Source organism: Desmodus rotundus, chromosome 5 (genome assembly GCF_022682495.2).
Source record: "Desmodus rotundus isolate HL8 chromosome 5, HLdesRot8A.1, whole genome shotgun sequence".
Lineage (NCBI taxonomy): Eukaryota > Metazoa > Chordata > Mammalia > Chiroptera > Phyllostomidae > Desmodus > Desmodus rotundus.
Genome location: NC_071391.1, coordinates 80,171,604 through 80,179,738, shown reverse-complemented (window position 1 = coordinate 80,179,738; position 8,135 = coordinate 80,171,604). Strand labels below are relative to the sequence as shown.

Below are 8,135 nucleotides of genomic sequence, written 5' to 3'. Positions count from 1 at the left end.
TGGTAAAAACAATGGATTAAATTTTTTTGTTTTTGACTTTGTTTGAAGAATAGGTGAATTGAATGCTTTCCTTTTAAGAACACTGCAGCTTTTCCTCAAACCTTCTTATGGAAAAGTTGACTTGAAACCCAACCACTATTCCATTTCTCTCTGCCTAAAGTAGCTGAGATGAGAAGCATCTGCTCACATGGGGTCTCTTGATTAAGAGGAAAGACTAAGGGGTAATGAATGTCTTCACTCTGTAATGCACTTGAGTGAGATCTCACAGCAACTGCCTTGGATGTACAGAGCTGTGCCCTGAGCAACCACCAGGAAATGGAGTTTCTCTGTGAGCTGACGTGGTGTGTGTTTCTGATGCCTCCCTGTCAGTAACCTGTTTGATCACTGCATATAAATAGCCACACCACGGAGAAAGTTCCTTCTTTTTCTTCTTTATGTCTGCTCAGGTGAAGTCAGTTGAAAGCTGCCCTTGATCAAAGGCTGCTGGCAGAGGACTACAGGACTTCTATTATTTATTATTTATAGAGCATCACAAGTGTTACACAGCAGTTTGAAAACATAAAACACCAGAGAGAAATCCATGCTGTGAGGAGGTGACAATGGAAATGAAATGTAAACAACACCATGGATAACAGTAAAACCATTGAGAGGTAGAAATATGGGTTCTTCTTTAGTTTGGGGAAGTCTGGGCAGAAGTAGATTATAAAGGGATTGTGCCTGGAGAAACTCAGTGGTAGAAAGCAATAAACATGTATTCAACATAATGTATTAGTTAAATGTTCAGTTGGTCTATAAGTCAATGTAAATGAGAACCAAATATTTCTCATTAAACTGTCAGAAGTTTAAAAACTGATGCTATATAATTATTCTGAAGGTGCTGAAATAGTGTCATCATCATTCATTTCTGGAGGTGTTGTAAATTGTCCTAATCTAATTAAGAAAGCAATTTAGTATTATGTATCTGTTAGGATTCTTATTTAAGACTTTAACCCTTTTGCAGTATTTATGACTTTAACATATTGCATAAGACAGTTCATTTCAGTATAATTCAGTCTTTATGAACAACACAGCAGCAAACTTCCTGTATTCCTGTTATCAAGTATACTTCTTCTTTCTATTATATTATACTTTCAGACAATATGTCTTAGTCCCCATGAGCTTTTATTCACCCTATATTTTTTGTAGCACCCAATATCTCCCAGTAATATCAAGAGACATAGAAATAAAACTAAAATATGGAAGAATCTATATAGATGAATATATTCATAACATTATTTATAGTATAAAAATAGAAATAACCTAATGGGCATCAAGTTGGAGATTCAGTGATTATGATGCATTTACTTGATATAGTATTTTATAGTCCTTAAATAATACTTTGAAAATTATATGATAATGTGAAAAAATACTTAGACTATAACATTAACAGATAAAAGCAAAATACAATGTTAAATATCTAGTGTTACAAAGCAAAATTAAAAAAACATATCAGAGGAAAAAGACAGAAAGCATTATACTAACCTGCTAACAGTGGTCACAGTAGAAAAGTGGAGTTACAGATTATTCATTTTTCTTGTTTCATGGTCTAGGTCTTTTACTATGCTAATAAATGTGTTTGAAATAAAAGAAATGTAAGTGACAGAATGGAAGTTCTGTACCATCTTTTATGTAAATTTCTACCTCCAGTTCCTAATGTAAAAGAAAGTTAAGAGCTCTCAGTCAGACTGGTTTGGAGACACTTCCAGAAGTCACATCAGGATGGCTGCCCAAGGAGAACCCCAAGTTCAGTTTAAACTTGTATTGATTGGTGGTGTTGGGACTGGAAAACCTACACTGGTGAAATGTCACCTAACTGGTGAATTTGAGAAGTATGTAGCTACCTTGGGTGCTAAGGTCCATCCCCTTGTGTTCCACACCAACAGAGGACTTATTAATTTATTAATGTGTGGGATACAGCAGGCCAGGAGCAGTCTGGCGGACTGAGAGATGGCTGTTACGTCCAAGACCAGTGTGCCATTATAGTGTTTGATGTCACTTTGAGAGTTACTTAACAAGAATGTGCCCAACTGGCATAGAGATCTGGTACGAGTGTGTGAAAGTATCCCCTTCATGTGTAGCAACAAAGTGAGTATTAAGGAAGAAAAATTAAGGCAAAATCAATTGTCTTTCACTGAAAGATGAATCTTCAGTATTATGACATTTCAGCCAAAAGGAACTATAACTTTGAAAAGCCCTTTCTCTGGCTTCCTAGAAAACTAATTGGAGATCCCAACTTGGAGTTTGTCACTATTCCTGCTCCTGCGCCACCAGAGGTTGTCATGGACCAGCTTTGGCAACACAGTATGAGCACGACCTAGAGGGTATTCTGACCACCACTCTCCCTCCTAAAGATGATGACCTGAGGATGATGACACTGGAAACCAGCGTCAGAAGTCTAGTTTCATAGGCTACAGTCCTGTGATGTCAGTAGTGCAGCGTGTGCCATTTTATTATTATATAGCTAAGTAGAGCCTGTGCTTGATCTTTGGGGTGCTGAAAGAGATGAATGGGCTTTGGAGTGAATGTGGCAGTTAAAAATACCTTCATTTTCTGGACCTGCATATTTAGCTGTTTTGGAACACAGTTGTTTCCTTACTGAGTTTCAACTATAAAACTGCTGCCGTTGCATCATAACATTCAGTGGTGAAACCTTGTTTGTTACTGTCATTCCCATTCGTTTTTATTTTAATCAGAATAAAATTATATTTCAAATATCAATAACATAAAGTTAATAAATCTTTAAAACTGACCAGAATTATTCTGAGGCTTTCTGGACAATCATGCCTGGAAAGACTATTTATAGAGCCCCAGGGAACAGACTTGTCTAGGGAAGGAATTGGATTTTTTCCAATACTATATTTACCTTTGAAGTCATACCAGAAATTAAAAAGGTGCCATTTCCATAGTAGCTGTGTTAGGATTTTCTGTGAGGTAATCACATAATTAAAAATCTAGTGCCAAAAAGTCCCTATATGGATTTTGTGTTTAATGCTAAAACTAAAAAAACAAATAAGGAGAAGGAAGCAGTTTAATGAAACTTGAAGAAAATAGTCAAAAAACAATCAAGATGAGATATGTATGTAGTGAAGCTTAGCTCTAACATATTCCTATTAAGCTCCCAGGGGCTTGAAGAGGTACTACTCAGACTCTGAATGGCTAATCAATACTGATCAATAATGATTCTATTTTGGTGAGAAAAGCACTGCATATTTTTGTTTACTGTCCTGACATTCACTAGCAGCCAGACCTCATTTGAAATGCTGTGTCTGCAGCAGAATGTGGATTTTGGAGACAGATCTCAGCTCAGATCCTAGCATCACTACCACCCACTGGCTGTGTGGCCTTGGGCAGGTCACAGCATCCACATGACACAGCAGCAATTCACACGAAGTAAAATCAGCCCCCAGCTGGCTGCAGGAATCAGGGGCAACAGCTTTAATATTAGGTGCTTCCAGTTGATGGTGAACACCCCTGCAACCAGCTAGGAAGCTTCCTTGGTCTCTACATTTTCACTAAAGTGGCTAAAACTGAGTCTTGGTGGGAGAAAATGTGGTAATTAATATGCAACTGCAAGTCTGCTCTGTACTTCCACACTACCACCCCACAACAGACATGCTGCTTCATTCTCAGCATCATGTGACACTGCATCCTCCTTTAAGTCTTCAGTCAGGCTCCTTTACAAGGATCTTCCTCCATTTTCGCATCTACGTTTACAGTGATTCTTTGGAACAGAGATTTTTTATTCTTGGTTTTCACTGGGGTTAAATCCTCCAACTGACCTATTTCCATCTATCCATCCCCACTGTTTCCTTAGCAGACTCCCGTTTATCACCCCCCTCGCCCTGTGTTACTATGCTCCTTTTGCAAGTTCCAGTCCTCCAGTAAACCCAGACAGCCCCTTAGCTGGCTCTTAACCAAAAGACCCACAGCATATTCCAGGAGCACACATCTCCCTCTCTCTGGGAAGGGAAAAGCAGTGATCAGGAGGAAGGATGCTGATGCTGGTAACTGTGTGCTAATTATCAGCTGATAAATCAGTCCCCCTTCCCCTTCACATAACCCACAGCCAAGTCCTTGTTAGCATGAGGTAATAGTGCAAAGTGGGTTAGAGGTAAAGATTCTGGAATCTGACTACCTGGGTTAATCATGATAGCAAATAAAATTCTTAGTGCTTGGAACTTGGTAATCACTCAGTAAGTGTGAACTATTATAATGCATCTATATCCTCTGTAAGAAGGGGTGGTCAGCTATTGTTTGACCTCTTCATGGAGGTCAACCAGTGCAGCTTCTAGGACCCTCTATATTACACAATTCTTACCCTTCTCTCCTCCCTTTTCTAAATTTCCTAGGCCAGAGATTCTTTCCCACTGTGGAATTTTAAACCTCTCTGAGAACACAAAGAAAGCTATGGACCCATAATTTTACCTATAATTTCTAGAGTTCATGAAATTCCTAAATACTATCTCTGGATCTCAAGTTAAGAGCTCCATGTTTGAAGATTAATTTGTCAATTGGAGATTTATTTGATTTTAGTATTGCAAATCACCATTGTCTAAGTTATTAATTCATCATTTGGGGTATATGTATATTTTCATATAAAATGAGAAGTTTCCTTAAAACTGGTTAATAAGTTATGTTAATAAGCATAATAAGTGGTTATAAGCAGATCATTCCAGTCTCTATCAGCTGAATCAGGTCAACTCGTAGATGTAGTGTGCACAGCAATTTTTGGCATATGGCTCTACAAGAGGCCACCGGGATTCCGGCCCCAATGCTGCCATTTACCATGTTAGTTCATGAGTACCTAACCTGTCTCATTTTGTCATTTATAGAATAAATACAATAACTCTAACAGTATGGCGTTATTTAAATGGTTAATAATTAAATAATATGGTATATATGAAGCCCTTAGCATGCCACCTGGCATATACCATGTTTTCAGTAAGTGTTAGCTACCATTAAATGTCAAGTCTATCTCTCTTTTCCACTTACAATTATTTGCATGATTGACAGTACTGCAGATCTCATGGAGCCGTGATAACAAATAATGATTTGCCCAAAGCTTTCTCGATGGACAGGCATAAATCTAAGAACGATATCCTGGGCAGCAAATTAAATCTTCCATTGTCTCTGACCACAAAGAAGAAATCTGTGGGCAAGGATAAATGTAACATTTGCTATATTTAGGGAAACTGACTTTTAGGACATTTTCTTTTAAGTCTTAAATACTTTAATACCTAGGGACTTATAAATACACTGCCACTATTTTGCATTTGTTTAATGGCATGCAGAGGCTTCAGCTTTCTATTAAAAAGTCCTCCTATTTCTATTTACTTCTCTGGACATTTAATAGTTGTGGGGAAGCTGCCTTTGAATGGTAAAGACTACAGTGCCCTGCATGATATTCATTTACAGTTAACCATCCCTGGCTACGGTGACAACTAATTTTATAATAAAATTCAGCAGCCTTGCCAGCCAAAAATAAAATGTCATGTTTAGTAGCTTATTTCTTCTTTAATTTGCACTATTCACTGTTTTTAAACAAAGCACATGATGTGCAGTATACCAGAAGCTCAGGGTTTTCAATCTTCCTGTCTGGGGAATATGTCAAGCCTAGCTCCTAGCTGTAAGTCATGTCCATTTTCTGAGTGAATCAATATTTTATACAGCGGTACTGTGATCTATAAATCAATCAATCTCTATATATTGAGTATCCCCTTACTAGGAACTGCATCTGTTTTCTAGCTCTAGATTCCTTAAAATCTGAATAAGGAAAGCCTCACCGAGGACTTTGATTCTATTTACAAGACCCAGAAAGAGCCAAGATAAATCTTTCCATGATTAGGAAGTAAACTTTTATTTCAGGAGAAATTACTTTACATCTAAATTAGCTTTTATCACCAGAAATCTTGTCTCAGGTGTGGTAAGCCATAAAAAATTACCAATTTCATGTTGATAAAATTAAAAATCATGAAAAGCTATTCAAAGCAATTTACAACTTGACAGGAAAAAAAATTCTATTTAAAAAATAGTAAATTTTTCCTCTACTGAATTCAGCATGAGGCTCACAGGAAATGAAGAAAACAAAATAAAATGTGGTTCTTTTTTCCCCTCAAATTCTAATATTCAGGTTCAGTATATAATTTCTTTTTCCCAAGTGGTAAAAGCAGTTTTGTGCATCCTTTCAAGTGTTTTATTTTCCTTCGAAGTGTTTGATGTTTTCAAGAACATTCAGAGGTCATTTTCTTCAGATTTCTGTTTCCTAATTTGGGTTTGTGCTTTGACACGGGTGCTGAACTACAAGGTCTTTGGAGAAAAGCAGCCTGAATCTCATTGCAGGTTCTAGTCACATAGTAAACGTTCCTTTCTCAAGCCTGCAGACCATTGTCTTGACTTGATTCTAATCATTTGTTGCAAGCCTTCCATTCCCATGAATGCCAGACCCTGCTGGACAGTGCCTCAGGAGGACCAATGTGGGTCATATATTCGTCCTAAAGACCAGGCTCCCAAACACTGTGGAGGCTCCTAAAGAAAGGCAAGCAGCCTGCTTAGCCTAGTAATCAAACTTTTACTCCAGTCGGCTCTGCTGTTGGCATTTCTTCCATTCTTAATTACCGCACCTGTCACCCAGCCCCTGGCAGGATGAATGGCCCAACACATATCATGCTGCAGAACCACTTGCTCAGAAAATGCCCTTTTTTAGACATCAGAAGAACAAAGAACACTTAGGGGGACGTCAGACTAGGGCAGGAGTGGGAAAGAGCATCTTGAGATGAGTGAGGTAGGCCCTGCCAGCTTTACCTTGCGTCACTGAATATTCCTGAGGAACATAGATCCATGAGGTTTTAAATTTAGTTTGGGAGCTAAAGTCTCTGCATCTACCTGACTAAAGCATGAAAGTGTCCTATGTGACTTGTGACTCACCGTGGGTATCGGTCTAATCTTGCAGTGAGCTGATCTTGATCTGTTCTTAAATTTGTTAAAGTGGGTCAAAATGGCACTACAGCTAAAGCTCACCAAAGAAAAACACAAGGTCCAAGTTTTTGTTTTTCACAGGCTATTTACCGCTATTTATTATTTTATATTTTTATTTTTCTGAGTTTACTTTTCCTTCTATCTCTTCTGATTCCATATTTCTTCCTACTTTGTCCACCACAAGAAACTATTGTTCCTCTATAAGTTATCAAAGGACAAATCCCTAAACACACAGCAGCTGAATAGCTGGGTCCCCTGACCTGGTACCTCATGTTTAAAAAATGCTTATTTTTAGAGCAGTTTTAGGTTCACCGAAAAGTTCAAAGGAAGGTGTAGGGATTTCCATATAGCCCTGCCCCCCACACATGCATAGCCTTCCCAATTATCAACATCCCTCACCAGAGTGACACATTTTTTATAACCGATGAGTCTGTGTTGACACATTATTGTCACCTAAGGTCCACAGTTTACATTACAGTTCACTCTTGGTGTTGGACATCCTATGGGTTTGAACAGATGGTGAATACATAATGACATGTATCCATCATTATAGTATAGTACAGGGTATTTCCAGTGCCCTAATAATCCTCTATGTTCTACTTACTCATCCTCCTCCACCCCTGCAACTCCGGCTCACCACTGCAACACCATATTTTTTATAGATGTCCGACCCCAGGCCATTGTGTATGAAAAGAAGAATATGTCACTTTATTATCCTTCCCAACCTCTCCTTTAAAAAAATAGTCTGGCTGTTTGTATTTATTTACTACCTCATTCCTATTTTCTATGAGTATAGGTCTTGCATCTTACTTTGTCTTACTGCATAGAATTTATATGATCCCATCATTTGACTTCTTTTGCTGTTTTTCTTGTAATCAGGAAATGAGCTGATATATAGCTAGAAGCACATCATTATGAGAATAGTTAGGACAAATTAATGGTGATTGACTAAGGTTCAAACTTATACTTAATGGTAAGTATTTTTGCCCCTATGAAAATAATTTTGTAATTAAAGTATAAAATACTGAATTGGCCATTAGTGAAATTCAACCACTATGAATCTGCAGTGTCAAGCTCATTCTATAGTTTTATATATGCCTAATTACTTTTAGTAAGAACAA

General features: G+C 37.8%; 1 pseudogene; it reads left to right on the top strand.

Moving 5' to 3' along the window:
• The first annotated feature begins 1,758 nt into the window (after nucleotides 1–1,758).
• On the top strand, nucleotides 1,759–2,446 carry LOC112314258 (GTP-binding nuclear protein Ran-like; annotated as a pseudogene).
• The last annotated feature ends 5,689 nt before the right edge of the window (nucleotides 2,447–8,135 follow it).